Consider the following 20,007-nt stretch of genomic DNA (forward strand, 5'->3'; position numbering starts at 1 on the left):
AATGTATTTACACCAGAGGTGTCTATCACCAATAAACCTCCTAGTCAATTTTTAAAAACATAAAAGTAGCATTACTTAAAATCGATTAAAAACTAGAGCATAGCATTAAAGGGTCTAAATTGGAATCACTCTGGACCAACAGCAAGATAGTTTACAAAGGCAAAAGCCTATCCCTAGACACATGGATTAGGAAAGGAATACTCTTCCCCCATCAACTAGAAAACAACACATACCCAATTACATTCTCAGCCCTTCAGGCGAGGAATGGCCTGGAGGACATTGAGTTCTACAACTTCCTAAAAATTAGATCAGCCCTCACAAAAGCCAAACTAACTACCGCCCAACTGTCAATCCCCCTTTTTGTGACAAATATTAACAAACTGGGCCACCAAGTCTCGCAAATATACAAACTCCTCCACCCAAAGGCTTCTAGACTTAATAGTAAGGTTATGGACTTCTGGGGGCAACTGCACCCAGAGCCACCAAAAGAGCTGGACTGGCCCGCAGTATGGAGATCCATCTCACGTAATAAGATCTCCCTGTTTCTCACCCAAACCAAATACTGGCTACTACACAAGGCATTTTGGACCCCACACCGGTTTTTTACACTAGGGCTCAGGGAAGATGCAACATGCTGGAACTGCCATCGGGACACAGGGGTTATAATCCACCTTATCTTTCAGTGTACTGTACTTAAATCGTTTTGGGACAAAGTCTTTGCCCTCATAAGTGGTGTCTTTCAGTGTACTATGGTCAGAGACTCCTTCAACTTGCCCACGGCATGCATAAACACAATGCTGAGAAATGACTCTGACAAGGATCTATTTGACCTGTTGCTAACTTCGGCAGTGAAAATGGTTCTTGCCAACTGGAAGAACATGAGCAAGACAACATACACGGGCTGGATAAACTGGATCATACATCTCAGGGGGGCGGACAACATAGCGCTACAAAACTCCCCCTGGAAGCCATCATCCAGGTCGATGTGGAAATCCTTGGACGCGTTTCTAGACTCATATGAACCCCCATGAATAATGCCCTCGCCAGAGAGAACATAATCGGGCACCTCACTGCTGTTACACTTGAATTATTGTATGTATGTGAAATATTCTTTATTATGTGTACCAGAACGTCAAAGTATGTAAAGTCACCAATAATGCTCCTGTGTATCAAATATGTACCATCTATCTGTGCCCCCCCTTTTCTTCATTACTTCTTCTTCTTTCCTTTTCCTCTTTCTTAGCCTGTCTCTCGCTCTTCTACCAATAGACGCCTGGTTGGGCTCATGGTGTCCACAAAGGCGCATAAAGCCTTATATGCACATGTAAACTGGGACACACTCGCTTAACCAAATATATGCCTTCTGTATACCTTGTGAAAATCAATAAAGTATCTTGAAAAAAAAGAAAAAATATATATACATTTTTATTTTTTGAAGTTCTCAGCAACTACTGAACGGATTTACTCCATTAAAAAAAAAGGTAGCTTTCTGCCAAATTTGGTGTAATTCCATTCAGCAGTTCGGGCTGTAGCCATGTCTATAGTTCCTATGGAAATTAACATGGGGAAAATGCGTTTTGGGACCCCTTTTTTCTTGGCCCCCGCTTGACGAATCACCCCAAAACTTTCAAGACAGGAGCTGACCTGAGCAACCCATTAGTTTTGAAAATTTCCCAAAGATTCATTAAACGGCGCCAACAATATGGGCAAAAGAAAAAACGCTTTTTGAACAGAAACAAGGTCCTATATATGCATGTGTGTATTTTTTTGCTGAAAAAATCTAAGGTTAAAGGGAAATGGGAACTGTCAGTTAAAACATACTGTTTAAACTAACAAGACTACTGAAATTCACCAATTATAGTTATCTCAAATAACTATAACACGTGCCCTAAAGTAACTATAATTTGCACCCCCTACATGCCCAGTGCTGTCATCAATGTTGTAATTTCAGATCTTGCAGTGATATTATCAATGATGCAATAGAACATGTCATGAGTGATGTAATATGAGAGGTAATTGGTAGTTCAAGGAAAGGGTGTGAGTGACATTTACTTTAGGGTATAAGTTGTAGTTGCTCAAGATATCTTTAACTTAATTTCAGTGGTTTCCTTCATTTAAAATGGTATGTTGGTTTTTCCAGTCAATTTCTAAGGTTTTTCTAATATAAAGTAAGATATCATTAAAATACCTAACTATAAAGTTTTCTGTGCAAGCCGTAGAACTAGAAGAAGAATGAGTGGAACTTAGAGCACCACTCCCAAGTTGTGGAGTGCCGCCTTCAACTTCCAGAGAGGGCAATCTTGTCTCACAGCAGCCAACACCAGCAAAGAGAAACCGGAAACAACAGCATCAGATGGATCGGATCCAACCTCTGCATTGGATTAGTATCAAATGGCAGGGCTTAAGTCCAGTGCAGAGCTGATGGCAAAAGGGTTCGAGCAAGTGCAAGCACCAATGACCATTCAGAGGATGTTCCAGGAGTATCTGGATGATCCAAAAGAGTTTTAGAAGATTTGCCAATGGCCAGAGCTTAGCAGGCTGGCAATAAATTATCTGGCTTGTCCTGTAGACAGGGCGTCTGCTGAGCATGTGTGCAGTGCGGCTGGCAAGGTTGTTGTAGTGAGAAGGACCAGTAACAGGAGGAGGAAGGGGAGGAGGATCGGTCAGAATCAAGTGTGTTAGCTGACCAACTTCTGGGTGATCCACCTACGTTTGAGAATGAACTCTACTTCTCGGACTGAGTATGCCAGTGTCACCATAGAACTTTTGAATTATTTCTCGTTTAACTTCTTTCCTTGCAAAACAAACGTCATTAGTGCATCATTATGTTTGTGTCAGATTTATGCTGCCTCAACATTTTTTAGTCACATATATGGCAGAATTACAGTTGGACCAGTGTGCAGTGAGGAAGCCTCCACAATTCACAACATTGGAGACAATGCCTGCCTCCCTCCCATGCCTATACTTGTTTGCGTCACTTAGCAGAGCTGCTCCAGATCATTGATTTACAAGAATGCCAATTCCAAATTCTAATGTGTTTCCTGCATCAAAGATACAATTGTGTTCCTACTATGTAACATACCTGTGCTTGGATAGGAAGCAGTAACTACAACTATGGCAACACTGAGTGATGGTTGATGATTTATGTGATGGCAGACAGTGAGAGAGGGTGTTCAAATAATGGTGAACTTGATTTTGATGAATTCCAATATTTAGTGCCTTGATGGGTGATTATTACTCCTGAAGGTGATTCGCCTTTGCTGACTTACTTAGCGAAAAATGTACCGATTACCTCCACTCCTTTCCTTCTTTTTTTCATCACCTAGAAGGGCTTTCCCAGAAGATCATTTGGTTTACAACACTGCCAAATTCCAATGTGTTGCTTGCATCAAGGAGGAGATACAATTGTGTACCTACCACCATGCTTGGATTGGAACAGGCAACTATTACACCAATGAATTATATATTATTGAGTGATGAGTATTGTGGCAGACAGTGAGGGAGGGTGTTCAACTAATCTGTAAACTTGATTTTGATGAATTGCAATGTTTGGGGCCTGATGAGTGATCATTTTCCATAAAGGTGATTTGCCCTTTCACACTTAGTGAGATTTACTTTCAGGGTCTACTCCTTTTTTCAGGATCTATAGAGACCAGCCTAGTCACTTTAGTTAACAAATACAAACCTATACAAAATACTTCAATTATGTTACTCTACTTGTTCATCAACAGCAGTGCACTACACGTCTATCTTGCTCAGATTGGGACTGGGACAGAGTTACTTCGAGTCAGAAAGAGGATGAAAGGACTCAGGATGGCACTACCTCATCAACAGCTAGAAGAAGGGAGTTATCGACTTCAAAGGAAAGCCATGACTCTGAGGCCTAGTATTCAGCTATGTGGAATGGAGAGATCTGCATTAATTTGGGAAATGCTGCTGAGTGTGTGTTGCACTAGTGGCAAAAGTGAAACTCCAAGTCATCTTGTGCTTTGCTCTTCTTTTGAGTCTTCTTGGTACACTCCTCATGAAGCTTCCCTTCCTTCTGTTATTTTCCTTGACTCTACAATACAGTTTCTATTTTACATTCCGCTGGACTTCTCGGCTCCTGAATGAACGAAAGGCGACATCTGAGCTTAACACTCCTGCTTACATACCGAACCGGTCCAGACAGGCGCCGATGGGTGACAGGCATTTGAGAGGAGAATATAAATGCACCACCCAATTTGGCAATACAGTATCATGTTCTTTTAACACTCATGTTTTTAGAACTAGGTGGGTTCAATTCACTCCTCCATAATTTGATTTTCTCAAACCTAGAAGACACATGATTTAGATATCTCATAGCTTGGGTCTCTAGGGCAGAAGGACTGTTTGCAAATGCATTTAACTGCAATGTGTCATACTCATTTAGCTGTTTCCTTCCAAAACAGATTGATGATGATGATTTGCTGCTCATCACCCTCATGAATATTGTTTTTGTGTTGTATTTGTCTTTGCCACACCTTTGTCCAAATCCCCTTTCCCATCCAGTTATCAAACCCCTAACCCTATTCCCCTGGGCTGTGTGATGTTTTTTATAGAGGTGCATCTTAATACACACCAAATAGATCACACAATTGGTGTGGCGGTTGTGGATAAATGCAACACCAACTCACTGTGGGATCTTCTATTACCTGAGCAATAGCCCACACCAGCCCCACTTACACAACCCCAAACAGCGTAATTCCTCAAAGTCAACATCAGGCCTTTGTTATGCGCAAATAAAATGCTGAACCTTGTCGACTACAGAGTACAGACTTTCAATACATTTTTCCTGACTTGAGGACTTTATAAGTTTGGTTTTCAGATTCCATGCTTGCCATTGCTTGCTATTGCTCAGCATAATTTACTATTGCTAGTATTTGTTATATGTGGTATTCTTTTCTTCGATGTGTTATGGTGGTAACTTCTGTCCTCATTGTGTCTAAAGCTGTAATATAAATGTATATGTACAACCTACTAACTCTCTGTTTTTCTTTCAATTTAGTTGCCTGTGATCGTTTTGATTAATCCTGCAGTTGGAGATCACCTAGATGGGAGTGGGACCTCATTGTGATGCCTTCACTGTGGGAGCACTACCACTACCATAAAGAAGGCAGCTTGGAAAACCCTCCAGGTATTGTAAGGCTAGCAGAGGGAGCAGCCGCCAGCCATCAATTCATCTATTCAGGTAAGAAACTATGGGGTAAAGTAAACTACTTTACTCAGTACATAACTAACTTGTACTGCAGATGAGATAACTTAATTGTTTTAACCTGCCCGTGATTGCAAAATTAATTACCTGTTTTATGTTCAAATTTGTGGTTTTTCCTGCCCATAATTGCTTCCATTCAACGTGTTGAATTGTGGGATTTGCAGTCCTAAATCTCTGTAGTTTTTCCCTCTCATTCCCGGTGACTATCAGTTTTCCCTCCAAATATCCCCTTGTTTCTGTGCTAAGACCTGTATGTTAAACAGTGCACCCCCAGCCACCATTTTGTGTTAACAAGTCAGTGAAACCAGCCCCTCACTGCCCCCCAGCAACAGGGATATTCTACATCAGAGTGTGCTGTGAGGCAGCAGTGGTCTTCTGTGTGCTGTTTAAACTGTGTTTAATAGGGACTGTGCACTTCGTTTTTTTGTCCAGGAGAGGGAGTAAAGTTTTATACAAACACTATTTTCAGAGGACAAGTTAGGCCCTTACCTGCAGAAGTCCAAAGTGTGGATTGAGCCTGTCTGTCTCCTATGAGATTCTGAACAAGAGAAGCAGCTCCCAACTCCCTGGCCAGCAAACCTTGTCTGAGGTCACGGGGACCTTATATAGTCTGCTAGTGGTAGGTACATGTATACACTGATTGGTGGTTGTATCTGATGTTTCTATTGGATTAGGGTTATTGTCCTCATTGGTTGGGTATTTGAGGATTCTGATTGGTTTCTGGGTCTGTGACTCAATCAATGTAGGGTTGGGACTAGGGCTAGAGTTAGGATTTCTATTGGAAGTAGGGACTAGGGCTTCCTGTGTTATTGGTTGTTATGACTAGGGTGGGACTAGGGCTAGGGTTAGGCCTTTAATTTGAAGTAGCGATTAGGGCTTCTGGTGTGATTGGTTGCTGGACTAGGTGTGGTACTAAGAGTATGGTTAGGCTTTGTATTGGAAGTGGGGACTAGGGCTTCCAGTGCCATTGGTTGCTTGGACTTGGGTTGGGACTACTGGTAAGTCTAGGACCTCTCGTGGACGTAGAGATCAGGGTATCTTGAAAGTTATTGGGTGCTTAGACTAGGGTTGAGATTGGCTGTAAGGTCCTCGTCTCCTATTGTTTCTAGATTGGTGGCTGGTGTTGTGATTGGATAGCGTTTGGGCTGGGGTTCCCATTGGCTGAAGGGGTCACCTGATTACTAGGGCTATAAAAAGGCCGAGGCTTAGGGCATCTCAGCCCCGGCTTGGAGGCTAAGGGCAGAGAGGACAAATGCAATTACCTGTTTGAACCTGTTTGAGACTGGTCGGGACTAGGGCCAGAAATGCTGCTCATGTTCACATTCTGTAATAGCTACCCCACACCATTCACAAACATAGTAACACACTCACACCAAATGTACACCACACACAACCCTATGCACAGACCAATGTACCTGTATGCACTACAAACCCAACCAAACCACATCTATACACCCTTCTATCCCAACCACCACACATACCCATCATCACCTACAAACAGTACACAACTCTATCCTATACCACTATCCAATCCACTCATCACTAACACAATCCCATTCAGCACCATACATAAAATCCCATCCAGACACACGCTTCCTGCTCTAATTATATCCTGCAGACCACCTATTATCACTAACAAACATATATTCATCCTTCCATCATTTGTCCAACAAAAACCCTCCTCTCCCTACTACCATAATAACACTAATGCACAACACACACACTGCACACCACCACACTTTTTAACTCATGCAACTAACCAGTCAAAGACAAACACTCTCACCTCTACTTCCTTCCCTCCTACACACAACATACACTCTACTCATAAACACATCACCACCCCTCTACCTTACAACCTCCTCTCACAAACAATACTATACAACCCAATCCATTGCATGAAACAAATACACCAGCACCCCTTTCCACTACTCCTCAAAAACAAAACATACACACACCAGCACAACAAGATCTTCAAAGCGCAACACGTCAAAATACATTCCATCACAAAATACAAACATGCACCCTCCTTTCAAACCACACAAAGGAACAAACGCCAATGCCAAGCTTTCTCTCTTCCACCACACCGAACACAGATACAGCAACACAGCAACTCTCTTCTAACCGCCTCTCATCCATTGGGCGATTCATAACCTTACTACATGACCCACATGCTGCACCACCACCCCTGACTCATACACCTTCCACCATAAACACACGCAAACAACATAAGCGACGTGCCACACCTCACAACTTTGCTCCTCCATGTCTACTGAACAACAATGTTACACCACGAAAACATAGCACACCAACTCGCTCTCAAACACCATCTCTACCACATACACACACAGACCCATCAAAATGTCTTCTTAGCATGCTGGATGAGGAACATGATACAGTACAGCTACACGATTGCTACACACAATACTGTTCACTCTACTACAAAACAAAGTCTCACTATCACCAAAGGCCATTCTCTAAACTGTCTACTAATAAATGCTCGATCCCTGTCTAAAAACAAACATCACAACTACGACCTTTTCACAGATGCAAAACCAGACATACTATTCATAACTGAATCATGGTTGGGAGATGATATGGCTCCAGTTCTGCATGAAGCCATTCCTCTAGGCTATCATACAATCACCCAAAATCGTATAGGCAAAAATGGAGGTGGTATAGCTGTTATGTTCAGGCAAGCATTACATATCACTAAAGTTGATGACATAAAGAATTGTGAGGCTCTTCTCACAAGATGTAATACTGCACCGTCTTCATCCTGTAACTTCCTGCTGCTTTACAGACCTCCACCTAGCAAGGCGACATTCCCAGACGCACTTCTAGACACAGTTTGAAACCTGATAACAATACACTCCAACTTATGCGTTCTGGGTGACCTCAACATTTGGTTTGACAAACCCAATATGACCCATCCAAAAACAATATTCACTGGCCTAGAGGGACTGAACCTGCATCAGATTGTCCACAAACCCACACATATTCCTGGACATATCCTAGATGTCATTTTTGCTAATACTGAACTAGTTACCTTTCAAACTATAACTCCAGGCAGATGGTCAGACCACCACTTGCTTGCATTCCAACATAAAACAACACTAAGGGACTCACCTAAAACTAGGTTACATCCATCCATCTATCGACCATGGAACAAACTCAATTTGGAACATTTAGAAACACAACTAACATCAAGTACACATCTGGAAACAATAACTTCGGTTAAAAATCTATACGAGTGGATACATGAAGCTTTTGACATCCTGATACCACTCAAAACCACACAACATCACAAAAGAAAAAAAGCGCCTTGGAGAAACTTAGAAATAAAAGACATAAAACAACATATTAGAAAGCTGCAACGTACCTGGTTCAAAACAAACGCCAAACAAGACAAATTTCACCTACAAAAAATTAACAGATTATACAAATCAGCTATGAAAAAAGCCAAGAAAAGGTACTATTCAGACAGAATTCAAAATGCTAAATGTGCAAATAAAGAATTCCATAAAATACTCAATGAATTTCGCAAACCAAATTGCCTAGAAGGAACTCATCCTGTTACTCAAGATTTCACAGAAAAACTGGCAAATCATAACACAGACAAATCAGACACATTGGACTCATACTTAAAACAGAAACAAAGCACCAACACTAACCCCTGTATAAAACAACAATCCAAGAATACTCTAACCCAGCCTTTCCGTTCCTTCCAACACATCTCACACAATTAATTTATGGTCCTGGTCAAAGCAAGCAGGCCTGCCGGCAGCCCTTCCGACCCCTGTCCACCAAAAACTTTCAATACAATTCTTTTAAAAACCTCTGCTGCCAATCCTGTGAGAAGAATCATCAATGATTCCTTAACTAGCAGAGTATTTCCACAAAAAATCACACATACGGCATTACTGAAGAAAACAAACTTGGACCCGCTAAACACTGACAACTACAGACCCATTACAAATGGACCTTTCCTGGGCAAACTGATAGAAAGAGCAGCGTTCGCCCAGATGTCACAATTCATTGAAGAGAATGACATACTCTCAGACTTCCAAACAGGATTCCGTCCGGGAAGAGGCACTGAATCTGCCCTCCTTGCTATCTGGGATGACCTGAAGAATACAGTTGACCGCAGTGGGGTTGCTGCGCTACTCCTCTTGGACCTCTCGGCTGCCTTTGACACGGTTGACCATGACATTCTGACACAAAGACTCTATGAAGCCGGCATAGAGGGAACTGCTCTAGACTGGATCGCGTCCTACCTTCGAAACAGATCTAATGTCATCCATACCCCACCTTTCTCGTCCAAATCATACTCCACAAAATCAGGGGCCCCTCAAGGTTCTATCATCTCGCCCATGCTTTTCAACATCTACATGAAGTCACTAACGGTACTGATCAATCAATTTCACCTCACGTGCCATAACTATGCAGATGAAACACAAATACTCCTTCAACTGGAATGCCCCAAAGACATTGAAAAATGCCCAATTTTCAGTTGTCTCAGAGCTGTGGATCAGTGGATGACTTGGAGCTATCCCTAATTGAGTGCTTCAAAAATGGAAATACTCGTGTGTGGCGATTGGAAACATTACGACCCGCTTGCCACCTGGCCTGATGAACTGGGATCACCACCTAAATTATCGAAGGAAGTAAGAAACCTCGGAATAACCATGGACTCCAAGCTGTCGATGTATGCTCAAGTGGACAAACTAGCAAAATCAGGCTTTGTCACTATAAAAACACTGCGACAAATTTTTCCTCATTTGGGATTTCCACACAAGGTCCAAGCTACCATCTCCCTTGTTCTGTCCAAACTCGATTACGTCAATAGCCTCTACCACGGATCACCTTTAACAACCATGAAAAGACGACAACGGATTCAGAACTCGGCTGCCAGACTACTCTTGCATATCAAACCGCGAGCCCACATCTCACCTGCCTTGAAAGCCCTGCATTGGTTACCGATTGCCAGAAGATCCACATTCAAGATACGTTGTATCACCCACTAAGCAATACATGGGTTGGGACCACTCTTCATCAGGAATAAAATCACCAAACACATTCAACAAAGGAACCTATGCTCTAAAGGGGCATCTTGCCTCAAAATCCCAAGATACAAGAAAAAAACCATGGGTGGCACATCCTTCTCTATTCAAGCAACCAAACTATGGAACTCTTTACCCCAACATAGAATTCACCGACAACCACCTTATCTTCAGAAAACTACTCAAGAATTGGCTCTTCCCCACATAAACACCATACGCAAACAGAAATTTACAGCATATTCCTCTGTATATAAGCAGTTATTTTCACTATAGATATGTACCTATCTTTGTGTATTGCTTTGTATAAACATGTAGAATAATTATGTTGTTGTAAATAAATAAATAAAAATCATCTTTTGGCTACATGTACTTACTTTCCTTGTGCATCTATGTACCTTCCATGTACTTGGATCTGTGTGTCTGTTACCTGTCTCCTGAAAAAGCATGTCCAATGCACTACCCTATTTCTTATCCTGTACCTCTATCGATATCTTTAATCTATATATACTTACCTCCTTTATGCATCTATATACTTTCAATGTACTTATGGATCTATATATTTATCACTTTCTTCTAATTTAGCATTTAATATGAACTACCCCATTTCTAAGCCTATACTTCTCTCAATATATCCTCTGGCCCAACCTTCTGACTCACCTCAAACTTTTTTCTGCTACTCTTTCCAATGCACTACCCTATCTCTCACCCCCCTATACAACTATCAATATATCCTCTACATCCACTCTCTCATTTATCCCAAACCCCATACCACTACTATGATCCCAAAATAACCCTTTTTAGACTCTCTCCTACTCTACCCACCTTGCATCATCTTACACCTCTTTTTACTATATTGATTCCCAAAAACAAACATTTATAAACTCTCCCCTCTAACTCTTCCCCTCAAAAACCCCATTTTTACTCATCCAAAAGCCTCCTCCTACTGCTATGACCTCAAAAAAAAATATCTCACTCTTCTGTTCCTCCACTATCCTTTTCAATCAAAATAACAGACTAACATGTTCACTTATCAATTTCCGTAGTCCACTATACTAATTCACCACTAATCCTTTATGGGTTCCAAAGTAGTGTGCTACTCGCCAATGTAGCATTTCAACACCCCATCAGGGTTACCAGCGCTATATAAAATGCAAACATTTTCCCTTTTCTACCCCTCCCCAACCCTTCTCAATCCAAATAACTGACTAACATATCCACCACTCAAATTACTTTCATGTTTCGCCATACTAATTCAACAGTAATCCTTATGGGTTCCAGAGTAGCGGGCTACTCGCCAATAAAGCGCTTCAAAACCCCATCAAGGGGTAGCAAGCGCTATATAAATACAAACCTCTTTCCCTCTTCTATCCCGCAACCTACCCTTCTCTATCCCATTAACTGAATAACATATCCACCACTCAAATTACTTCATACTCACTATACTAATTTTCAACACTAATCCTTTATGGGTGCTGGAGTAGCGTCCTCCTCGCCAGAAAAGTGCTTCAACACCCATCAGGGGTAACAGGTGCTACATGAATGCAAACCTTTCTTCCCTTTTATCCCTCCGCTACCCTTCTCACTCCAAATAACTGACTAATACCCACCACTCAAATTACTTTCATATTTCACTATACTATTTCAGCACTAATCCTTTATGGGATTCCGGAGTAGTGTGCTTCAACGCCCCATCAGGGGTAACAAGCGCTTTATAAATACAAACCTTTTTTCCTTCCCCTCTTCTATCCTTCTGCTATCCTTCCGAATCCAAATAACTGACTAAGCTATCCACCACTTAAAATTTACTTGCATGTTTTACTATACTAATTCAACACTAATTATCTATGGGTCCCGGAATAGCGTGCTACTCGCCGAAAAAGTGCTTTGACGCCTCGTCATGGGTAGTAAGAGCTATATAAATGCAATTACAATACAATACAATCTATGTTTCTGAAGGCAATATAGGGGGGAATGGCAGCATACGCTCCTAACTGGCATACACCATAAGAAATAGTAAACAGGCTGCACGAAAAGGCATCAGTGCAAAGTTGAAGTAAAACGCACAAAAAACTTCAGGCCTCCTTTATGAGGACCCTTGCTCTGCCTTAACGTCCCTTTTTTTGACATTCCGTGGTGCAGGAGCCAGCTCCATATTTACGAGGCAGCACTAAGCCACTTTTTTAGGCCTAATGCTGCCTTGTAGATATTGTTCCCTTTAACGCAGTTTTCTGCATTAAAGGGTGTGCAGTGGCTACTGCTGGGGGTGTTCCCAGCAACATCCATGGCTTTTTGACACTGCCCCAGATTTACGAGAAATCGTAAATCTGAGGCAGCGCCAAAAACTTACAGGTGAGGTGTTAGGGAGGCACAATGAGGAGAAACTTCTTTATTTCTCCTTTTTTGAATGCAGCACACATAGAAAGAGGAAAAAGCCTCTTGTGATTGCTTTTGTGCAAGAAGGTTTCCCTTCCTGCACAAAAATGATCAACCCTGCAGCGCAGGCACCCTTGCACCATTGTGCAAAGGTGCCAGCATTGATGTATGGCACCCCATTGTGCGCCGCTGCAGGGGAAAAAGACAAGAATGTGCTGTATTTGATAGATACGGCGTATTCCTGTCCTTTGCTTTTGCCATAGGGCAGCGCTGCAGGAAGGCCTGCGGAGCTGCCCTGTTGCAAAACCTTATAAATAAGGCCCATCAGGCATAAAGGGGATTATAAAAGATTTCCCCTTTGCTAACATATATATTTTATAAAACCCACTCTCTACCCACAACAACCCCTCTCCCACATTCTTCCCCTTCTCCAACGAATGTACAAAATAAATATAGATCATGTTAAAATTGTCCAAAAAAGCCCTGCTCAAATTCCCATCCTTTCCACCCACATCAACTTCCTACCAAAACATTTTTTTTAAAAGCGCTAGAAGGAGGCATTCTCCAAGAGGGTCTCTAGATGTTGAATGTGGGCCTCAAGTCGTGCCATTCGATGGTCCAAGTGTGCCAGCTTGCCTAGCACGTGGCGATGGTGGAGCCTGTGTGAAAGGGGGGATAGCACGGGGTGGGCATGGTCAGCTCCAAACTTCTGGCGATGCTGGTGTGGGCTGGAGGCATAGGCAGTTGGCTGGTGGAACTGGGCCAGGAGCAGGGGCATGTGCCGGGCCCTCCTCGTCCACCAGCCACTGGTAGTGCTACCTGGTGGCCTCCAGTCTCTGCTGTCGGGCTACGATCTCCTGCCGGGTCGGTGAAAAATAAAACAGACAAATTGTAAAGAATACTTTGTGCAAACACTTGTTTTATTAAATGATATAGCGGCACAGTATAAGTACATTTGCTGGTCCCCTAGGGCCATTGGAATTTTTGATGTGATTAGGAAAGTCAGTCACAGCCAGTCACAGGGACATAATTTTAACAATACATGCCTCACATACAAGCACTGACTGGCTGAACGGAGGCAGCATAGATAAAAAAACAGGGATTTTTTTTTCTTTTTAAGGATTTCCTAAAAAAAAGTAAACCACACAGACACTTTGGCCTGATTACGATTTTGGTCGGAAACCAAACCGCCGACTCCTTGTCGGATTCGGTTTCGACCAACTTGGGGTCAGCGGTTTCTCCTGACAGATTATGATGCTTCCGAATACCGTTCGGAAGGACTCTCATTGACCTCAATAGAAGCCTGTGTTCCGACTGACAACAGAGGCTCCTATGGGGAAAATTAGTGTCTGCGGAAATTCTTGCACCATGTTGTGGGCACACCATGATACCTGCCACACTGTTCATGGTTTTGCAGGGGGGTCCCTTGGGTACCCCCTCGACCCCAAACTGGAAGACTCAGGATGAAGGGGGGCCTGCTACAGGCCCTCAAAGCCAGTGTCTGACAGCCTTTTCGTGTCGGACAGACCGAGTCGGAAAAGCTGTTGGAGTCCAACATTGTAATCGGTCCGTCGGAAACGCTGTCCATTGAGCTGTATTAATCGGCTCCGACTGACTCTGATTCTCCGAATGTCGGTCGGAAACGATTCGGAATGACCGAGTGGTTCCCCTTCCGACCGCGAGCATTGTAATCGGTCGGTCGGTCGGAAATGTTTCCGACCGAGTCGGTAGGATGGGTTCCGACGCGGTCTAGGAGAATCCGATTGTCGGTCAGAGGCTTTCTAACCAATATCGTGATCTTGCCCATTGTGTGGAAAAAAGAAAATGAATAACTCTGTTTAATGATTAAGGCATAATTCACTATGGAGTACAAGTATTTTAATCTTGTGGTGCTAAATGACTGGAAGCATACTATCTATGGCATCGGGTACACATTTGCTACTCTCTGCAGTCTACAACCGGGGCAGCTGCAATGGACAACACATTATCCTTGATTCCAATGGCCCTACTCTTCTCGAAATGCCTTTCAATTCTACCCTGACTCCAAAGAGGCAGATGATTATTAATATGTTACAAACATCATGTACAATATGCAGATAATACATATTCTATCTGTAGTCAGTAGACAGTGAAAAAAATGATGCACTGCAGTACAGGGAAAGGAATTGGATATAATGATTTTATTGGGCACATGCCACGCTCATCACAGAGTATCCCATCCACAAAACACAAAATCACAGACACTTAATCAAACTTTACTCCCTGGGCTCACCCTCAAACCCAAATTGTTTAAATCAAATACATTCGCTTGGCAGTAAGGGAAGGAAATTTGACTTAGGGACTGATTTAGACTAGAGTTTGGTAGAGGGGTTACTCCGTCACAAACATTACAGATATCTTGTCTGCCGTATTAAGATTCGTAATGCGGTAGATGGGATATACGTTAAGTTTGTGACAGAGAAACTCCCTCCGCCAAACTCTAATACTCAGGCCCTTAGTCTGCTGCAGCAGGGTAAGGTACCGGGACAAGGCCGGGTAGGTGAGTAAGAGGTTTTTATATAGAATAGTGGGGGCGGAGTGGCTGCCTGATGATGTAGCTTAGGCTTAGTCAGTCCCTGTAGTTAAAACTAAAAGTTGATGTATGTCATATCTGAAGAGGGGTAAATCCTTTATGGAAGCCATATGAACCACTTGTCCTGTAACATGTGGCACATGTCATAAATGTTTTTTTCCAATGTTTTTGGTAGGCTGGGACAGAAGAACTTAGGAACGAATAAAGGAGTGCAGTACTAGTAGGTGGGTGACTATTTGGCATTGGGAGGGAAGAGAAAGACACTTTGTTTTCGTTTTGTTTTGCAATCTATTGAAAGCTTTGTAAATACTACATTAACAGAAGCAGACACACTTGGCACAGCCAACACTGCAGTGCTGGATTGAACAATGCAGTAGTTGGGTGGGATCCTGGCTCATGGGTTGCGACTCGCCAAGTGCCATGGGTAGAGAGGTCATGGGTGAATGATGGGTGGGATCTGCCTCACTTACCAAGTACAGTGGGTATACTAGTAATTGTCAATAACCAAGCAATGTGACTTACCATTGCCCGTTCCTGCCGCCACAGAGACTACCCCTTCAGCTGCTGGCGCACTGCTGCGGCTGGCCCTGACACTGGTGATGTCTACAGCTAGAAAAAACATTACACATTTTAGATGCCAGCAAAACCTACCACTTTTTTTCAAACAAAATACAACAGATACTACAATACAATACTACAGTTCGGTTTGTAGTATCTTCTCTCATCTAAAATATCACTGTAAGCATTTTGCTGGTTGACATTGCTAGAAAAGCCAGTAGAGAAGCCAATTGTAATGGAGGGGCAGATATAATGCATTTATATAGCGCTTACTACCCCTGACAAGGCATCAAAGGGCTTTTTCGTCAAGTAGCACGCTACTGCAGAACCGATAAAGTATTAGTGGTGAATTAGTATACTGAAATATGAAAGTAATTTGAGTGGTGGATATGTTAGTCGTTATTTGGATTGAGAAGGATAGCGGAGGGATAGAAGAGGGAAAAAGGTTTGCATTTATATAGTGCTTGCTACCCCTGATGAGGTGTTGAAGTGCTTTTTCGGTGAGTAGCACCCTACTCCAGAACCCATAAAGGATTAGTGGTGAATTAGTATAGTGAAATATGAAATTCATTTGAGTGGTGGTCATGTCAGTCTGTTATTTGGATTGAGAAGGATAGCGGAGGGATAGAAGAGGGAAAAAGGTTTGCATTTATATAGTGCTTGCTACCCCTGATGAGGTGTTGAAATGCTTTTTCGGTGAGAAGCAGCCTACTCCAGAACCCATAAAGGATTAGTGGTGAATTAGTATAGTGAAATATGAAATTCATTTGAGTGGTGGTCATGTCAGTCTGTTATTTGGATTGAAATGGGTAGTGGAGGGATAGAAGAGGGAAGGATTTAGAAATCTTTTTTGTTGTTGTTTGTTTTGGAGCTCATAGCAGTAGGAGGAGGCTTGGAATGAGTAAAAGGGAGGTGGAGGGAGAAGAGTAAGAGGGGTATGAGATGATGCAAGGACGGGTAGAGTAGGGAAGAGTCTAGAAAGGGTTATTTTGGGGATCATGGTATGGGGTTTGGGATGAATGAGAGCGTGGAGGTAGAGGATATATAGATAGAGGTATAGGGTGAGAAATAGGGTAGTGCATTGGAAAGAGTAGTAGAAAGCGGTTTGAGATGAGTCAGAGAGTTGAGATTGAGGATATATTGAGAGCGGTATAGGGTGAGAAATAGGGTAGTGTATTGGATATGCTGAATTAGAAGAAAAGTAATAAATATATAGATCCATAAGTACATGCAAGGTATATAGATGCATAAAGGGAGGTAGTATATGTAGATTAAAGATGCATTAAATAAACTCCAGTTTTAAAGTGTTTTTGTACTTTAAATTATTATTTTTTATATATATATTTTTGTAATTTAATAGTGAAGCATTTGTAGATAGTTATCATAAAAGATTCACTTATTTATGCAGTCACTTATATACATGTTAAAAACATAAAAAATTGTAACTATCAGTAATATGTACATTTGTTAAGCAGAACTAATGAACATCTATATATTTTTAAAACATAACTATTCTAGACATTTATACAAAGCAATACACTTATATAGGTAAATATCTATAGTACAAATAAATGCTTATATACAGAGGGATATGCTGTATATTTCTGTTTGCGTATGGTGGTTATGTGGGGAAGAGCCAACTCTTGAGTAGTTTTCTGAAGATAATGTGGTTATCTGTGGCTCTTATGTTGAGGTGTAAAGAGTTCCATAGTTTGGCTGATTGAACAGAGGAGGATGTGCCACCCATGGTTTTTTTCTTGCATCTTGGAATTTAGAAGGGAGGTGCCACTCTAGAACGGAGGTTCCTTTGTTGAATGTGTTTAGTGATTTTACTTCTGATGATGAGCGGTCCTGTTCCATGTATCGCTTTGTGGGTGATACAAAGCAGCTTGAATGTGAGCCTTCTGGCATACAGTAACCAATGAAGGGCTTTAAAGGCAGGGGAGATGTGGTCCTATGGTTTCATGTGTAAGAGTAGTCTGGAAGCCGAGTTCAGAATCCGTTGTAGTCTTTTCATGGTTGTTAAAGGTGATCGTTGTAGAGGCTATTGGTGTAATCGAGTTTGGACAGAACAAGTGAGATGGTATCCTGGACCTTGTGTGGAAATCTTAAATGGGGGAAGATTCTATGCAGAGTTTTTATAGTAACAATGCTTGATCTTGCTAATTTGTCCACTTGGGCATTCATTGACAGTTTGGAGTCCATGGCCATTCTGAGATTTCTTACTTCCTTCGATACTTTAGGCTGTGTTCCCAGATCATCAGACCACACGGCGAGCGGGTCATAATGTTTCCAATCGCCACACATGACTCAGAGTATTTCCATTTTGGAAGCATTGAATTTGAGATGGCTCCACGTCATCCATTGATCCAAGACTCTGAGACAACTGAAAATTGATGAGTTTCCAATGTCTTTGGGGCATTCCAACTGAAGGAGTATTTGTGTGTCATCTTTATAGTTATAGCACGTGAGGTGAAATTGATTAATCAGTGCCAGTAATGACTTCATGTAGATGTTGAAAAGCATGGGCGAGATGACAGAGCCTTGAGGGACCCCTGCTTTTGTGAAGTACGGTTTGTACGAGGAAGCTGTGGTTTGGATGACATTAGTTCTGTTGCAAAGGTATAATGTTATCCAGTTTAGAGCAGTCCCCTCTATGCCGGCTTCGTAGAGTCTTTCTATCAGAGTGCCATGGTCAACCCTGTCAAAGGCAGCAGAGAGGTCCAAGAGAAGTAGTGCAGCAACCCCACTGTGGTCAACTATGTTCTTCAGGTAATCCCAGATGGCAAGGAGGGCAGATTCTGTGCCTCTTCCTGGACAGAACCCAATTTGGAAGTCTGAAAGTATGGCATTATCTTCAATGAATTGTGACATCTGGATGAACGCTGCTCTTTCTATCAGTTTGCCCAGGAAAGGTACATTTGTAATCGGTCTACATTTGTCAGGGTTCAGCGGGTGCAAGTTTGTTTTCTTTAGTAATGGGCATATGTATGACTTATTGAGTTCTTCTGGAAATATTCTGGTAGTTAAGGAGTTGTTGATGATTCTTCTTATTGAAGTGGCAGCAGATGTTGTTAGAAGAATTGTCTTGAAGGTTTGCGGTGGACATGGGTCAGAAGAGCTTCTGGCAGGCCTGCTTGCTTTGGCCAGGTCCATAAATTCATTGTGGGAAATGCGTTTGAAGGAACGGAGAAGCTGGGTTAGAGTATTCTTCGAGTGTTGTTTTGTAAAAGGGTCAGTGCTGGTGCTTTGTCTTTGTTTTAAGTACGATTCCAACGTGTCTGCTTTGGCAATGTAATGATTTGCCAGTTTGTCTGTGAAATCTTGAGTAACGCGATGAGCTCCTTCTAGGCAATCTGGTTTACGAAATTAATTGAGAATTTTATAGAATTCTTCATTTGCACATTTAGCAGTTTGAATTCTGTCTATCTTTTCGCTTTTTTGATAGCTGACTTGTATATTCTGTTAAATTTCTGTAGGCGAAGTTAGTTTTGATTGGCGTTTGTTTTAAGCCAGGAATGTTACAGCTTTCTAATTTATATTTTTTATCTTTGTATTTCGCCAAGGTGCTTGTTTTCTATTGTTCTTTTGTGTGGTTTTTAGTGGTATCAGGATATCAAAAGCTTCTTATAGGCACTCATATAGTTTTTGAAAAAAATATATTGTTTCTAGATCTGTACTGGATGTTAGTTGTGTTTCTAAGTGTTCCAAATTGAGTTTTTTCCACGGTCAATAGGTGGAGGCATGTAAGGTGGTTTTAGGTGCAACGCATTGGGGTCGATTCCGATTCCGTCCGTAAAACGTACCGACCGACACGGACCGGGAACGGAGACCGACTGACACGGACCGGCACCGTATGACCCGCGCAGCATGATGCAACGTGTGTGAATTACAACCCACTCGCACGTAACACGAGCCGAACGACCGACCCATACGAAAATCAGTGATTCGCCCGTAAAATGACCGGGAATCCTACCGACCGACACGCACCAGGAATTGACGCGACCGAAACGTACCCGCGATGCACGAGCCGCGCAGTACAATGCAAAATGTGTGAATTGAGACCGACTCGCACGGAGCACGATCATGAAAACCGAGACACACAGCAATTAGTGACTAGCAAACAACAGACCCCTCTGCGTCTGACGCGTACGACAACGTCGAAAACAGCAGAATGTCAGTGTGACAGACTCAGGTTACCCCGCACAAGC

Source organism: Triturus cristatus, chromosome 9, assembly GCF_964204655.1.
Source record: "Triturus cristatus chromosome 9, aTriCri1.1, whole genome shotgun sequence".
NCBI classification, from domain to species: domain Eukaryota; kingdom Metazoa; phylum Chordata; class Amphibia; order Caudata; family Salamandridae; genus Triturus; species Triturus cristatus.